The sequence below is a fragment of the Lepisosteus platostomus genome, chromosome 2 (assembly GCF_059453375.1).
Source record: "Lepisosteus platostomus isolate fLepPlt1 chromosome 2, fLepPlt1.hap1, whole genome shotgun sequence".
In the NCBI taxonomy this organism is placed as follows: domain Eukaryota; kingdom Metazoa; phylum Chordata; class Actinopteri; order Semionotiformes; family Lepisosteidae; genus Lepisosteus; species Lepisosteus platostomus.
This window is the reverse complement of record NC_142612.1, coordinates 14,518,355-14,536,672: the sequence shown is the minus strand read 5'-3', so window position 1 is coordinate 14,536,672 and position 18,318 is coordinate 14,518,355. Positions and strand designations below refer to the sequence as shown.

General features: G+C 37.9%; 1 protein-coding gene across 4 annotated transcripts in view; it reads left to right on the top strand.

Moving 5' to 3' along the window:
* The first annotated feature begins 291 nt into the window (after window positions 1-291).
* Window positions 292-18,318, top strand: part of LOC148675985 (sex comb on midleg-like protein 2) — a 58,574-nt gene continuing 40,547 nt past the window's right edge. Inside the window, exon 1 of one of the 4 annotated variants that reach the window (XM_088599514.1) lies at window positions 292-550. The gene's annotated coding sequence lies outside the window, so the exon portion shown is untranslated. The remainder of the gene's footprint in view (window positions 551-18,318) is intronic. The other 3 variants (XM_088599494.1, XM_088599532.1, XM_088599524.1) reach the window with 3 other exon arrangements.

The following is an 18,318-nucleotide window of genomic DNA, read 5'->3' as shown; positions in this document are numbered from 1 at the left end:
CACTTAAGACCAAATGTAGTTTTCCTCGCAACACCCCAGATTTTTATTTGAAGGGCACTGTGAATCATAAATGGCATGTTTTTATTTTTTCAAGAAACTGTAAATCATAACACAACTAACAGTACTATGGGGGGAATGAAGACAATTTTTATGTAAAATACGCGCTTGGAAAGTTTTTTCCCAGTAACCCCACCCCAGAATTGGGGGGGAAAGCTGCTTGGAGCGTTCACTGGCTACAAGTATGACCTACCTGTCATGGCTTTACCAAACTCTTTCAATTTATATAAAAAAAATAGGTTAAGTGCATCAGTCGACCGATATTTTCTGAGTGCGACTTCAAAATCTGGGGGACGGGGCGATAAATGACGTAATAGCATAAACCTACACTCATGAAAAGTACCTACTGTATCACCATCACCGCTCCTGAAGAGCCCCGCATTGAAATGCGAGTCGGAGCCGCTGGAGGACATGCGCGGAGCAACACGGAACATGGCGGCCTAGTGGAGGAGAGAAAGTGTTGAAATCTGCTGCAAATTTCTTGTCAAATTGGGTAAGTTATTTCGCTTTCACTTGCTCATGGCCTCGTCGCTACACACGGCGAGGTCGCCTGCCTCTAGACCGGTGGTTTGTGTGCCCGCATTGTGGATTCAGTGCGCAAATACAAAACGCGAAAGAGCTGAGTTTTGTCCACCCCGCTCGGTTTTTTTTATCTCTCTGTGTATGTTACTCCCTAAACTACGGGGAACCCATCTGGCGTGTTTACTACGTGATCTGAACCGGAGTCGCGGTGTAAAAAATGCGTATCGTTTTTATTTCTTATGGCGTATCGCCACACGTTCACTTCCCCACCCCGCCGAAAATTAGATAGAGTGACATTGTGAGGAGGGAGAGAGATTATATGCGTAATACGCCATATCAAAATGCGCCAGCTGTAGCGAAGATGAGACTGTTTTAATTTCGGACAGGTTTCTTCACTGGCTAGCTACCTGCCACCGCACACTGGCGACAGTTTTTCAGTCCTGTCTGGAACTGCTTCTGTGTATGCAAAGTATTGGTGACACCGTTCACGTTTTGGGTAAAAAAAAATGCAATGTGCTGTTTGTAATGTTTCATTTCTGTTTGGGAAATGTGTTGATGCTGCTTGTATTACATAAGGGCGTTTGTCAGAAATCTGGAAAGTAATGCAGTTGGCAAATGAAAACAGTGGATGTCTTAGTGGAATATTAGTAGCGATGGGAAGAACGGTCTTTTTGAAAACCGTTTTCTGTTTTGTGTAGTGTTACACAATAACAATCCCAGCCTCTTGCTGTTGGGTTTGGGTTATTTCAAATTCCGTCACGCAGTGTTTAATGGGGACACGCCTCCACCTCGAGTGGCTCATTTTTGTGTTACAGTTTAACAGAATCTGTTTTTTTTCATGTTTATTTAATAGTTTTTTTTACTCTAAAAGAAAGGTGGATACAAATAATAGTTTGTTTTTTAAGCGTAGCGACGGATTCTTTGCATAACACAAACATTAGAATTTGTTCGTTTGATTTTTTTTATAACAACATAAATGCTTTAAATTCTTATAGTTTGGGGTGACAATGGTTAAGGAAGTTGTAGTGTTGTTTTAACGTGTTATATCATACACCCATGACCTAACTGTGCATCTGCAAAGTACTTTGATATCTGATTTATAAATAAAGGTTATTATACGCGTGATTGGAAACCGAACATAAAAATACGAGTGCGAAAATGTTAAAAGTTTAGAGAATTTGATTTAAAGCGAAGCAAGTAAACTCTTATTAGAAGCTGATAAACTCTAAAAAACACATGACCGTTAAAGTGGTTCCAGTTTTAAAACTTTTTTTTCGATTAACGTTGGTAACTAATCGAAAGCATTTTGGATTATATTTGAAATCCAGTGAGCTAATTCAGCATGATTTATAAAATGGGTTTGCTTATATGATTGTTTTATATCGGTTTGCTTTCTGTCTGTGGTTTCCTGTTCGAAATGATTTTATGGGAAGTTCAGGGAAATAAAGATTTTAACAAAGAAGAAGTGTTATTTATTGGAGATACAGTGGAAAAAATGAGCAACGAAAGTAGGTTGAGAGCAGCAAGAAATTAAGAATTCGTTCATCAAAATAAAGTGCAGTATTTTTGTAAACATTTTCTTTTTAAACTCAAAAACTCTTAATGAGCTTGTATGTTTACAGGTCAGACAGGATGTATATGTTTTAGTTTTAAAAAATAATATATTACCATTCATGCCATTATTCTGCAGTTAGTATGGTGTCAGACTTTTGGTTAAAAAGGGTTAGATGTCCATTGGAAACATTTTTACCATTTATTTTTGTCTTACGTTTTGCTGTTATGGTCCATTAAATCTTAAAATGGCTTAGGAGATTTTATTGAAGCCTTTGTTGTCAGCCACAGAAGTGTGCACTGGATTTTGACATAAAACTCACAGGGTTTTTCATTAACCGGCAAATTACTCCCTGTAGTGATTGTATCCGCTTAAGTATTTTTAATGAAACACAAAGCAAATAGTGAAACTTGAATAAATGTGGAAACCTAGTGTCATAGACCTATAAATGTCTCGACAATGCTGGAAACTGTTGCATCCTCTCATGGTACATGAATAAAGGCGCAATGTGTCACTCTTTACACATGTGAACAGGTTTCTGTGGTTCAGGAAAAACAGACTTGAGTTGTGAATTACGTAGGCGTATTAAATACCTGAAACCATTAGCAATCTTTCGTTAATGTAAAAATGTTCCAAAGCTCACAACTAATTACCAATTACGTATTACCAACCCTTAAAAAAAGTGGTATGATTATTTTGTTGTTGCTTTTTTAAATCTTTTGATGTAGATTGATTGTTAAGATCTTCAAAGGAAAATGCATTGTCAGGGTTTCAGTTTTATTATTGCTGCAAAATGTAAAAAAAAAATCTACTTTGAGCTAATGAGGAAAGAAACAAAATCTGTCTTAAATGAGACATTTGGAGCACAAATGGAACCCTAGGTGAAAAGTATAATAGTACTTCTTTACATGCATTATTAAATGCAAAGCATGCAGCTAGTAGGGATCTGGAGGTGTATCAGGCAACAGTCTGATGCACAGTCTGTAATCCTGATATCACCACACACTGTTTATTCAGAAACTTTCAGAAGGTGAAAGGTATTTGGTTAAAAGAAATTGGTTGCCTTCCATGTGAAAGTGTGGCAGAGAATTGTTCAGAGATGGCTGGTGAACGCTGCAATAGTTTGTGTGATGTGTTCAGAGGGATTTAAGAGTCTTGGAACAGCCTTCCTTGTTCACCGTGGTGGAAAGCCGAGTGAAGAGGGTTTAAAAAACGAATTTGTATTGAGATTGCCATGGAAACCCCTGACATGGCACGGATTTGGAAAGTTAATTGCTACCAACCCCTGACCTCATATCTATATGGAAAATTAACTGTAACCATATAGTTAAATATCTATATGCCTAGGAAGATTATAAGGCACTCTGTTCTACAGAGGTTCATTTACCTATATTCCATTTATCTGAAAGATCGTAGGTGTGAAACCTGGAAATTGGTTCAGGGTTGAGACTAATTAAAAAGAACATATGCACAGTTACAAACAAGAGGAGGCCATCTGCCCATCCAGCCTGCCCGGCAAGTTAGTAGCACTTTCTTGAAGGGAGTCAGGGTATCGGTTTCAAAAACATGGTTGCGTAGCTTGTTCCACACTCCCGCAACCCTTTGTATAAAGAAGTGCTTTCTGTTTTCAGTTTTTGAGGCAGGTATTCATATGCATTTGTGTTTTATTATATTTATTAACAAGCACATTAATTGCTGAATCTAAATTGGAAATAGTGTCTCTTTCATAAGCTGCTCAGATTTTGTAAACAATTTGTTTCATTAAAATAAATTGTAATTGATAAAAATACAGCAAATGTTGCCTGAATCTCCATATAAAATGTTTAATGATTCTATGTATAAACAGATATGATTGTACTGCTAGTTACAAATAATCCTTAAAGGTTTGAAATTAAAGAATTATTACAGTAGTCCATTAGTCAGGGAACATTCAAACTGTTATCATTCCATTAACTCCAAACAAAATGTAATCATTTCATATAACAAATGTCAATTGGTACGACATTTAATGGCTGTAATCTATATTAATTATTTTCCTTTTGATAAAAGTAGTGCAGATCAGTTTGCAAGTTGGAATAATTATCAGATCAGTAAGACGGGCCAGACTCTAGCACATTAAATGTCATGAGAGTTTCTCTCTTTAATTCCATCAGCACACCACAAGTCTCAGAATTTAGACCATTTAACCTTGGGTCTCACAAGTGGAACAGACAAATTAGAATTTAATTCTGGGGCCTGAAGTGATATCCACTGGTGATTGATTCTGGGGCATGGTACTTCATAGCAGAAACCAAATTTAAATTTACGTTTCTGAAAGGCAAGATTGTGTTCCATTACATTATTTGGAGCCTTGGTAAACTACTGATTTTGAAAATTATACTTTTTGTTGTGATTTGGGAGAGATGTTATATATGTTGTTTTTTTATAGATATCGTATTACCTTGTATTGTAAGTTATCCTTGGTTAATGTTTATGACTGTTAATGTAAAACAGTCAAATTAGATGCACACATACTGCTCAGTCCTCCTGGTTCTGCTGTTAAACACAGCCTACTAACATTTTAGGTAGAAAGTTGGAGGACTAGCTTAAAGAAAGGTAAGTCTGACACATTGTAGTCTACATACTTTGGGTGGTCCATGCAAAAAGAGATTTACCCAGGAAATTGTACCTTAATCATTGGAGATGTTGTGACCACTGGGGATATGTGTGAGAATAAATTATTTGGATGTAAGGATAGCATCTCCTGTAGATTTTTAGTTGTTATTTCAAAGGTGCAGCTATATGCACTGTAGCAGGTCCCTTGACAATCTGTACAATGGATTTTCTGATCTCAGGTTTTTCATACTTCAATGAGGACCCACACCAGTAACTGAATGTTGATTACTTTAAAATGTGTGACCGCTAGTTGTTAGGATTATGGTGTGGTGTGTTAGAGATTTTTCAGAATTCTTGTGAAAATTACTGTAGGTTTATGTGCCAGAGTCTTCTTCTGATGGGATTTGTTGTGCTCCAGAAATCTCCTTTACAAGGAATGGGTTTAATTTAACTGTTTCATTCTTGTCTTGTCCTGAAACACTTTGAAGGAAAATGATGGTGATCAAGCTTTGAAAATGGTTTTGGTTTTCAGATTTGGAATAGTGGGCATTTTTGAGGTTTTTGAAGTTTTATCTTTAAGTGAGTGGGACCTTGATCGTTGTCAAACCACAACAGGGTAAGAAGCAGGCAGTCTCTTAAATAGACCATTTACTGATTCCAGCTGAAGTTTAATCTTTGCAGCTGGACTGAGTTGTGAAGATGCGATCAGTCAGTCTGCCAGCCTTGTTTACTCTAGCAGTCATTCACAGGTGAAGTGGATTAAAGCAGACAATCTTTACATAATCTGTCATCTGGTAAATGCCAATCAATACACCTCAAATGACAGATTCGAGAGTTTTAGGGAAGGTTTAAGCAAAACCATTAACTCCAAAAATGTAAGACAAACGAGAGGAAATGTTTTTTTAAAAATTCCTGCACTCTAAGTTTAAATTTTTACAAACATAAAATTAATTTCCATTTTTGTACTTTATCAATCAAGGGTGCTTTAAGCGTTTTGCACTGAAATGTGCGTCCTCAACCTACTGGACAGTGCAGATGTCCTTCCAGATTTCAAAATCCAGTTGAAGCAAACATAAAATTCGAACTTGGCATAATGGCAACACTAATCTTGTATTTAATATATGTGTTACAAATAAAAGAGTTCAGTGCAGATTATAGATAGATACTTTATTAATCCTGTGAGGGAAATTGCAGTGCACCAGCAGCCAGGCACAATCAACACAGCACAGTACAACGTAATAATACACAATATACAAAAACAAAACAATATGTACAGTGCACAAAGAAGATGTATTGCACAGTATAGATATATTGCACAATCCACAAGCATATTGCACAATGTAGATATATATTACACAAATATAGATACATTGCAAATCCACTTCCATATATTACACACCAGTTGTAAACAGAGGATTCAGATTTAGTCCCAAAACAGGTCAATGTTGCCCCTCCCCAGACACACTGGATGAGTTGTAAAGTTTTATGGCAGTAGGCAAGAATGACCTTCTGTAGCGCTCCGTTACACCGTGCATGTTGGATCAGCCTATTGCTAAACATGCTCTTCATTCCAACGAGCATGTTGTACAGGGGTTGGAGATTTGTCCATGGTGGTAGTTAATTTCGACACCATTCTCCTCTCTGCCACTACCTCCAGAGGGTCTAGATCAGGACCCAGTGAAAGAACTTACTGATTATAATTTCAGTATAATTATGATATCTTAACAGAAAAATACATCTGCTGCGTTAGGGTGACGGTGTTTCGTCCTTTGCTGGTTTTCGGTAATTTAACGTGTGATTACCTGCCTGATACAGAAGTCAGATAGTCCAAAATGTAAAGAAGGTCATATTGCCATTTTGTACTGTATGTTATGATATGTTAGGATACTTCCTGCTACTTAATGCCAGAAGTCAGTTGCCAGAAGTAGTCTTAATATTTAGGTCACCGATATTCACTCATTTCCTTTTCATGTTTAGGCTCATTACAGCGCAATAACTCGTCTTTTGTCAGCTTCCTGGAGTGGATCTATAGAATTGAGAGATTTGAGGTCAGAAAAGCAACAATGGAGTTGAAAAGTTGCAGCATACATCAGTCTTGTATTACTCCAGTGTAGCTTTGCTAATTTTCCCATTGCGATCATACATTTGCAGAGCACGTCAGAGCTACTGTGTCTTCTAGGGGTCCTCAGTTCTATGCAAAATACACAATACACAATACACAAGTTCACATCAATGATGTTTTTGTTTTTCGCTTAAAGAATGACTGTTGGTTGTTTCAATTAAGTTTAGCTTTAACATCAGCATGGAATAACAAATCCAACATCCTTACTTAGGCAGATCTTTGCTCTCGCTCAGCCACCTGACTTCAATGTGGAGCAACAGGATTCCCAGTTGGACAGTCAGCTTTTTCCAGCAGCATTCTGAAAAGCTTGCTTTGCTTTTGCACAAGCTGAATTAATGTTTTTTGCAACAATTCCTCGTTGCATTTGCCACTTTCTGAGCTTTTTCACCCTGTAGCTGTTGATGCACAATGCAGTGCTAATTGGAGCCTAGGAAAAGAATAGCTGTAGAAAATCACAGTTTTTACCAATCATGGAGAGACCTCTGGCAGTGGTAATTGAGGTCACTTTTATTTTGGTACATTTTGTTCATTTACCTAAACCTTGAAGGCATACTTCTCCGGGTATAGTTTCTCTCAAAAGCAAAAATTGTGATCCTTTTTAACAGTAGTCTGGGTTTACCATTCTTGCAATCGCAAGGAGTTGGGAACAACCAGAACCATCTGTTTGCCAGATTCAACAGAAAACCTATGACTTTTTCTTGTAACACTGGACCTTGACAGGAGAATGGTTTTGAAACTCTCAGTCAAGGAATTGTCTGCTTCTAAAAACACATCTTTTACATCTTGTAACCTCAAACATCTGTTTATGCTTCTTCAGAACCTTGGACACACGGACATTTGTGCTATCAGCAGCCTAAGGTTTAACTAATGATTTTGTGAACAAAGACTATAGCAATTGTAAACCACATTTCAAATCACTGAGTACAGGAAATCACTATGTGCAAGAATAGTATTATCAAGCACCTTGCAAACAATTTTAAAAAGCTTTTCCAAATTGGAAACTTAATGTTTATGAAGCAAATTAGATGCATGCGCACTTACTTCTCACCATCTCTACAAAGGATTCTTGGTCACGCTCACTGTCAAAATGAAAACTTTACTTGGATTTGTTGTTGACTTGCAAAGCTTTCAGTGAAACTCGGGGAATCAACAAGTGAGCCTGCTAGGTCCAAACTCTCCCACTCTGCCTCCCATTCCCTTCACTGTCCTTTCAAGCCTTGCAGTGCTTACCCAACTGGTAAACACTTAAGAGTTTTTATTTGAGTAAGTCAGGTATTTGTTTTATGTGTATTAAAACTAGGCTGAAGCAATCTTATAGTCTGGTCCTTTGATTACTCTCAGCTGCGCACTCCTGATATAAACATACCTTAAAGCTATCGCCAGTGGTTTTTGTTTTGTACATATGCCCGAAAAAGGCACTGTAGCCTAAACTTCCTTTCTTTTTGCTTTTCTGCATGGAGTTAACTTTTACTAGCTTCCTCGTACTTGCCTTATACAATAAAATACCAAATACCATGACATTCCAGTATTATTTCTGTGGTGTGTAGGTTAAGTTGCGTGATGGTTCTGGGTAGCAGAGAAGAAATGATAAAGACAGTTCGCCTTGTAAACACATCAGTGGTATGGAGCAGAAAAGAAGACTTTTGAAGATAAGACTCTATGTTTGGTCCTCAGGAAACATGCGCTTCAAGTCAGTAGTGACTACAGCTGAGTTTCATTACAATTGTAAGCATGGAGACCCTTGTAGGTACTGAAGCAAAATGTTTTAACGATCAACTATTTGATACATTTGAAATAAAGTCAAGTACAGGGATCTGAAGTAGTGATAATACTGATAAGCTATAAGAAGCATTGGGAATATTCCTTTTATTTTCTTTTGACCTGTCAGAGGGGTTTAGGATTAAAGAAATCTGGGCACCTTCCGACCATAGGCATACAGAGTGCATTACCTCTAATTAGTGTCTCGGAGTCACAGATAAGGAACAGGGGGTGATGTATTGACTGTTAATAATGCCCTGCTTCCTTTCCAGTGTGTGCAGGTTTTCCAGTAGCTACAGCCCTTGCTTGAACATGCTTTATTCCTTATTTCTGTAAAAATATTTTTCCTCAATTAGTCCTGTTTCTTTTTTTTTGGGTGGGAGCCTCTTTGTTGTCCATGGGGTCATTTTCTTGTTGGAGAGACGCAGGCTGCCCTTTCAGGACATTTTGTATTGTTTCTACAGCAGAGGAAAAGTAAAGTAAGTCCAGATGGGATTAGTCTATATTTTAGATGCAATAAGCAGTTTCAGGCATTGAGTGACTTGGAATATCACCGTACTATTCTAGTTTGTAGGTCTGCAATTGGTCACGGTATTTATATATACCCTGCTTTGGATTACATTCTGATTTTTAAAGTATTTAAAGTGTTTTTTAGTATCATGTAAATGTGTGTTTTGTTCATTATGAAGTATCATTAGTTTCACCCATTTAATTTTGATCAATCACTGTTGTTGTTTGTGAAAAAATGTTTTTTTCTTTGATCCGTTGGTTAAAGTTATCTTCAAAATGAATGTGAATTATTTATTTGAGGTAAAGCCATGCAGCTGCCTTTCCTGTGCTTCTTAGAAAACATTAAAAGCTAACCTATTACAGTTGGGCTTTGGGAATTTAGTTTCATACTGTTTTCAGAGCTCCAATTTTATAGCAAGCTAATGCCATTACAAAGGAAGCTAATGCCTATCTGAAGAAAGAGAACACTTACTCTGTAAAAGCTATTATTAGTACAAAAGTCTTTGATATTTGCTTTCTATTCAGAAGATGGTTTTGCACATAGTATACACAGTATCTGAAGTTTCCCATGCATATGTCTGAGCCTTGCCTTTCGAAAACTCTTGAGGTGTAATTATACTGTTTTTAGGATGTGAAACATCTTGGGATGGTAAGAATTTGTTGTCCGGGGTTATTCTTCAGTAGATCATAACTTTGATATGAATTCTTTGAAAAATGTTTGTTCTCTGACACAGTTGTTCTACAAAAAGAGAGGGTTTGCTTCAGGAGAGCTAACTCGTACTGCCGAGTGTAATGGTATTTTCTGTAGTGAATGGTGTTGCCAGATTGTAGTGATGGAGCGATGTAGGACAGGCTGCATGGGAACATTATGCCTGACTTGGTGGCCTTACCACAGTCACATTCCCTGTAATTATAGCCCAGAGGATGTGGAATTTGAAGGGTGTTCTGTATTCCCTTTCAACTGAGGACCTACCACACAGTTCGCTGTTAATGGTGTATTTCATACAGCAATCTTCAACAAAACAGGTAATGTTCCTCATTCAGGATGAGGCAGTGTTCATAGAGCAAGCAGCACTGGTCAGGGTTGTGGCTTCATTACTGGAAGCATGTGGGCTCAAATCCTGGGTGGGACATTTCTTTTGTACTCTTGAAAGAAGTGCTTCACCTAAATTGCCCCAGTAAAATACCCTTCTGTGTGAATAGGAGCAAATCATCAGCCAAACCATTATTTTATCATAGAACTTGCACAGATAGCACAGAAGACATGGAAATCTGCACTTCATTGCTTTTCAGAAAAGTTGATGCCTCATTTAGTCCACTTTGCATTTAGGTGAAACAACTAAGTAAAATGATTAAGTTAACTAAATTATAGCACTTTATGCATACAGCAGCTCAAATTCTCTCTCACACACTGAATCTGGAAGGTAGTGTGAACATTCTACAGTCAGAAGAGACTCTTAAAATCTTTTGTCAAAGAGCATCAATGGCAGGTAATATAACGTGTTGTTCCTAACAAAAAAAGTTGTTGGTGATTGTTGTGACCTTGTCAGTGGGGAGAGAAGGCATGTGACTTCATGGTTTTTTTGTATTCTGTGAGTGAGTTGAAGAAATCATTCTCAATTACCCTTTCAATTCTCTCTTCAAAACCCTAGAGCCTCCTGAATTAGGTTGAGGGATTTTTTTAATGCAGTCCTATGTCAGGATCTCTAGATTTGCACAGTTAGGATGCTGACAGTCTTTCACGCTGTTATTTAATTACGTGCAGATAATCCATACCTGTTTGGATTAGCTTTGGCGTTACTTGATGTCCTGTAGTGCAAACATTCTCCCAGAATTGTTCATTTCAAGCCCTACCCTGTAATTTAAGTTCAGTGGCTGTTCATTTTAAACCCTTTAATAAAATGAAAGAAATGCCCATCTTTTAAACTGGAAAAGCAACAGTAAAATAAGACATTCCATAAAAGAAAAAAGGAAAATTCCTATTATTAATATGACACTGACTTACCTCTGGTAGATGAGCAAGGGATGAAATAAATATGCTATAACAAATGACTGAATAACCGTGAACACTGGTTTTGTATTCTGATTAACTCCAAAATTACATTTGATAAATGGTAGATCCTGCAACAAAATAGCGGAGACCCTTTACGTTCTTCCCAATTAATATTATGATTTTAAGTGAAATATTAAGTGAATCATCATCATCAGGAGTAGGATAAATGTATAATAAACAACCTCACTGTCTGTCCCAAATCCTGTGTTCTTGACTTTGTGGCTGTTTGCTCGCTTGTCAAGAAGACAGAAACTGTCTTCAAATACTTAACATATAAGTGAAGTAAAAGCTTTGAAGTATTATGGTGTGGAATTTTAATGGGTCTAAGTCAAGGTAAACATCATGCTTAGACAATTTAGGGTGGCGTTTGTTGACAGCAGCAAAATAATTCCATTCTTGTAACATTAACATGAAAAACATCATATTAATGATGCAAAATGATCTCTGAAAATAAATTACTATAGATATGGTTTTTAAGATGGCCTTACATAAAAGTGGAAGGTTTTTTATTTTTGTATTGAAGGGCATTGTATGGTATATACAGTATTAATGATCAAATTTAAAAACCTGAAAACCTTTTGTAATACTACTTTTTTTAAGAACAATGCGTTTTAAGGCTTTTCGAATAATTCGGACAGAACCCTCCACCTGTATAAAACAACAGCTGAGGACATTCTTCATGTGCAGGTCCATGCTGGAGATGCAGAGCAGGGCTCGCCTGCCTTCAAAGCCTGTCTCAGGTGACACAGTGCAGCTGTTGGATCCACATGCTGTCCCGTACAGCCTGGGTGGAAACTTTCTGGCCTCCTTATAGCAAGCATGGAGTAATGGGATTGCAATGAGCCGTATGAGTTGTTTTGGGTGTTTACACGGTGCTGTGTTAGGACCTTTCACTCAAGCTCTGCCTCCCAGCTGTGGAAGGGACTTCCAGCCCCAGTATGATTAATCGCCTCACCTCTGTGGCTCATAAACATCCCCTAAACCTTGCTGACAGGAAGATTCCGTTGGTGGGGTGGGCGGCGTTTATTTTTCATCCCTGTCTTTCTTTGTGTTTTGGCCTCTTCCTCATGAACCGACTGTTCTTGTTTGGGTTAACACTTCAAGCATTTCATCGCTGTGGCTGCAGTGACGTTGGATGATTTATTAGAACCTGTGGATCCTTTTTAAAGAACTGTATTGATGTTTTAGCAGGGTCAGTTACAGTCCACACAGAGAAGTGGTCAATCTGAGCTTTGCAGTTGGATACTGTTTACTAGGAACTAATAAAAAAACAACCTCTTGTCAAATACAAGGCTTTTGTGGTTTTGTGTTACTCCCATTTCTGAGATAACGTAAATTTATGTATGTTGTGCCACTCTAAGATTATACAGGTCTGACAGCCCAATCCGTTCTGCTGCTGCAGGGAGAGAAGCTCTTGAAGAGAGGAGGCATTACCCTGTCTGGCTCATTTTGTAGTTTAGTAGATAATTGATCCAAGGGTCTCATCCAGCTGTTTCTTTAAAGAACCCAGTTTATTGGCTGGTACAACATGCCTGGATAACTTGTTCCGTATTCTAGAAAAACCTCTGGCTAAAGAGTTGTGTCAGTAGCTTCCCCTTGTGTCCTTTGGTTAGTGCTTCAAGTCCCCTCACAATCGTCTCTGTTCACTATAAAGATTCAGTTCCTTCTGTCTGTAAGTGTAGGACATTCTCTTAAATCCTTGCATGTATTTGGTTTCTCTTCTCTGGACTGATTCAAGAAGTGCAAAATCTTTCCTGTAACGTGGTAATCAAAATTGTATACATTATTTTACAGTATGTGAGGCCTTACTAGTGCATTACACAATTTTATCATGTAAGTCCCCTGGTTTTAATACTACGCTTATAACAATATATTCTAAAATTGTTTCCATTTTTAATTGCATCACCACATGATTTAGAAAGTGTGAATGTACCAGCATAAACATAATTTGTTTCATTAGTAACATCCTCTGTCGCAGTGGTTCTCATTTTGCATTTATAGTTTTGACTACCCGAATGCAAAACCTTGCCCTTATCTTTATTAAACATCATCTACCAGGTGTTAGCCCAGTGTTGAATTTTGTTTAAAGTCTTTTTGAGTTTAATTTTTTAACTACTTCTACAGGGTTTGCCAGTCCACCTAATTTGGATAGTTTAACAATAACCAGAATCAGTGTATTTGATATAAAAATTGAAAAGAGTAGTGGTCCTAATACAGATCCCTGTAGTACTCCAGTAATTACATCATCCCTATTGGAGCTTATCTATACTCTCTATTTAATAACCAATTCTCAATCCAAATACATGAGTTTCTCTACCTGCCGCCCATCTGTAATTTGACCATTAATCATTTATTATGATCTTACCAAAAGATTTTTGAAAATGTAAATACATCATATTATATGCTGTGTGTGTATCCTTTATTGTTGTTTCTTGTTAAAATAACACTTACAAGTTGGCTGGCAAGACCTGCCTTTTCTTAATGCATGTTTACTATTCCCTAGTATTCGATTTCCATATTGGTGATCTGTAAATTAGAAACCTTTTCAAAAACCATATGTATAATAGAAGTCAGGTGTATTGGTTGGTCCAGGTTTCTCACTGTTCTTATGGATAGACACTCTGTTTGCAATTTTCCTGTCCATGGGTACTACCCCTGTCTTGAGCTACTGTTGGAACAATAATGTCTTTTCTCGTTGAAGATCAGTTGGTAGCTGATGCATGGTTGCTTAGTTTTTTTCATTAAAATATACTGTAGGATTCAAGTTATCCATAATTAGGCAATAGGTATTACACGTTAGGAGACAAAACAGTAACAAGTTGGTGTGCACTGTTTGAGAAAATCAATCTTTTTGTATCAGTCTCTACATTTTAAATCTGCCTTTTAATGTGCTGTCTCAATGTGAACTGCATGTTGTATGACAATACAAGCCCTGACACTTATTTTTCTTTACTGTGTCTACAGCAATGCATGTTGCTTGAATATTATAGGATCAGTGTAAGAAGGTGTCCGTTTGAGAAGATGAGATGTAATTTCAGAATATCCATTTTTGTGGCCACTTGTCATGTTAATATTGTCATTCAAAATATTGCCAATACATCTGTTCATTTCAATAACATGAATCCAGCTTGGATTGATGTAGTAAAATAATTTTCAGAGATCTAACTGATGTGTGAACTTTGATACATGAAATGTATTTTACATTATATATGTTCAGAACTTAAGAGCAGAGATGTGGACGTTTGGTTTTAGCTGTTTTGAAACTGAAATTCCTTTGAAAAATATTTGTAATCAAAGCCATTAGAATACTGGTGTCAATTGAAGAAAGACCATTTCTCCAACAGAATTTGGATTTGGGCTCATTTGTAAAGTTAACAAAATGGAAGTTTTATAAAGTTGTTTTTTTTGTGCTCACATGCAAGCCATTTACAAGAGTTAATAGGATTGATTGCCTTGCAATCTCCAGTTTTTCCTATGTTTTTTTCACTATGTGATCAGTTAGTAGTTTGTTACAATACAATGTACAAAGCTACATAGTTACAGCAGGGAGAGAGAAAAGGTACTCTTTGCAATGGCATATTTAACCATTTGGATTAATTAGTATGATTTGTGTACCTTTTTGATAACATTGGGCAGCTTTGCAATTTAAAAATATATTCTATTGCTAATTCGCTAGTGTGCAAAGTATTTCTATACAGAAAGTATTTATATGATGGCTTTTGATTTGTATATATACTTCCTTTTATTGTTCTGTGTCTGAAGTTACAGATTCAATTCCTACACAAGTGCTGGAAGTGCCAAGTAAAGGTAATGGTGATAGAGGTAGTAAATGTGTTGGAAGAAAATTGTCCTATGCTTTCAGAAGGAAATTAAACTTAAGGACCATGTTACCACCATTTTTCTAGCATGGAGATGTGAAATATACATGCACAGTGGCTCTTCCTTACACATCATAAATGTGCTTTTTTTTGTAAGTGCTCTCTATCTGTTGCACTGCTGTCCCAGATGGTTTCTGGCTTGAAATGTAGACATCAGCCGTTAATGGGAAGTGCTGGAATCCTTTTCATGGTCGCAAGTACACTTCCCCAGATGTGTTCTGGTTAATGGCTTCTTTCTGTCCTTTGGAATCTTTATGGGAGCCATGCCTTTGAGATCTGCCACTGAGACATAGGGAAGTGAGGGGTCATTCTTGCTGTGAGACACAGGAATGCAATCTAGTGCTTTGTGTTACTAAAATGTTCAGTTTTTTTATGCCAGTGGCCCTGTAAGGAGACAACACCCTCTTCCTCTTTAAATGTCCTCTTTGTACAGCATTCTCCACTATTCATATTGGGTGTAAATGACTGAACTGAAACGTACAGAACGTTTTGCAGTTGAGTGCCTTGTTGATGCTCGTTGATGCCACTCTCGGCCACCGCCCTGCCATGTGTTCAGTTCATCGTCAGCTACCCTACAGTGTGGCTCAGTGGTACTTTTGGTATAAGTGCTAAGAGTTTGGTTATCCTCATCTAAGAAGACATTTAGACACAGTCACAGCAGAAATACTGTCAGAATTCAACAGCTTTTGTGGATCTGATATAGTAAATGCTGTACTGTTCGAGAAGCACCGCTGAATTTGTGTGTATCTGTAATGGATGTCATTCGATCATGGAAGTATGTCCCTCTTGCAGACTTCAAATGTCCTGTATATGTATTTAGAAAAGCCAAAACAAAGCCCTTTCTGACTGTACCTTGCTGTTGGTACAGTACCTGCAAGGCTGGCGTTTGAGTCATTGAGCCAGATCAGATGCACGAAGACCTTTTGGGCTCCACGTTGTCAACCTAAAGTTTCCAAATGACACTCAGCAGCACTAGTGGACTTTCGGGATTTTTTCCTTTAGACTGTGCCATTTATGTCCCTTTAGAATGGCCTTTGTATTACAAAGTGATTGTGGACTTGTATTAGAACAAGACCATATTCCCTGCAAAGCTGCACGTGTGTGCTGGCAGATGAAACATCAGAGAGGAGGCGAGGGGATGTGGCAGTTCAAGTCAAAGTCTGGTTTATATTAGTAAGAAGCTGTTACCAAGTCTTTATGTAACGTTTTAAATACACACTTATGATAAGCTGTGAACAAGACCTTATTGATCTTCCTCAAATACCAATATGGTCTTATTGTACACATGGGAAATTTTCTGTGAACATAAGAGCTGTGATGATTCTGAACTTATGTGATTGCAAGGTACGTACAGTTAATTGATCTGTTGCCAGGGTGTTTAACTTGATGTTCAAAGAACTTTTAAATGTGAAACGTGCAGTTTGAGTTAGGTTATTGTGTGCTCTGTGTCGAAACACAAAAGTAAATTATCGGTGTTCATCACAAAATTGTCAGAAATGCAAAGTCTTGGCTACTATGTGGTGAAAAATTAGGTACAACCTCTTTAGACTTTATAGTTCAACATATTTAGACATATTTGACCTATACCTACTTAAGTCACCAAGTCCTAACAGTAGGTAAAACAAACAACACAAAAAGTCAACCTTTTCATTTATTGCAAAGAAAAATTAGCCAGCTTTCAGTATCTTTGTGTGAAAACTAAGTACACTTTTCATAACAGCAGAATACTGTCCATATGTTAGTCATTTACCAACATCAGAAGTTTGCCATTCATTTGAAAGACAGAACAGCAGAAAGAGTACATTCAAAATCAATAGCTAAACTGCATTGATGAGACCTGCTTTGCCTTTCCTCACCTCAGGCTAGAACAAGGCTTCCCAACCAAGATGCATTGGGCCCCAGATTCTGTTGGGTTTTGTTCAAGCTGAGTTCTTGGTTATTTTCTTTTAATCTTTGGATTTATGGAGCAGACAACTTTGCATTATTCTCAGCTCTGCGTGTGCAAGAGATTTAAAATACATCATATTAATCATATTAAATGCACATCACAATGAGACGGCGACTTTTTAGAGAGCAGAAACAAACAGAAAAGGTCTACTTAGTCCCTTCATTAGCTTATCGTAGAGCTCAAATAAGCAACAGAGAGTCCAGCTGCAATGAACACTAGCAGACACTGGGGCCACAATCTAGGGTAAGGAAGTCCTGTGCTAGACGTAATTCGGAAGAAAGAGAAGGCTTTGATTTCTGAGACAGACCCTGCTCTCACCCAGCTAACAGGCTTGGGAGAGAGGAATTGTGGCTGCTTTGATTAACCAACAAACAGAAGTTTCCTGAGCACAAATCTGACCATAAAAAACAGGTTAGTTGCACTGCTGTAATTGACCTGATTTTTCACTAGCAAAAACATCAGTTTTGGAGGTTTTCTAGAAATGATCTGTTTTGTATTTCTTAGCTCATATTTGCGTTCATTGGATGTCGAGATGTCAGTTCTGACCATGGTTTTTACAGGAATTAATTAAGCACATATGAAACAGAACCTTTACTAAAACACAAACACCACACGCGGAAGTTCTCTTTTAGGAGAACAAGCTCCTCAAATGGACGCTGTTTCACTGTTGTTTTCTGGACAACAACTGTCTTTTAAATATGCTTAGCTCTCGAAAAGCAGGATGTGAAACTGTTTTTTTGTGCCAAAAAACACAAAAGAGTTAATGAGCTCTGAGATGCATTAAAAGGTGCACATTCAGAGTGCAGATAGATGTCTGCAGCCCAGACATCAGCGCTTCTAACCTGTTCTTTGTCAGCAGGGTTCTCCAAGTAGTGAACCGCATTGTCTGAGCACAGCAATCAGCTTGAGGACCCCTGCTGTCTGCTGGGGAGCATTAGCAGCAGTAACAGCTGGGGGTGCTTTAGGGCTTGCAGTGGGAATAAGAAGTGGATAGAGCCTGAGCTTTTTTTTGCAATTGATGTTTACAGGTTGGCCTGTAGAAAGACCATCCAGTTAACCATGTTCTAACCATTTTTATCCAATACAGGGTTACGGGGGGGACTTAGCCTATCACAGGGGAGCTAATCAGCAGACACAAGGCCGAATACACCCAGCATGGGATGCCAGCTCAGCGTAGGGCATGCACACAAAAACTCACGCGCTCAGACCAGGGCCAGTTTTCCTACATGCCAATTAACCTACATATGTGATTTCGGATTGTGGGAAAAAAACCCATGCGGGCACTGGGGGAACATACAAACTCCCAGAAATAGCTCGTACCCC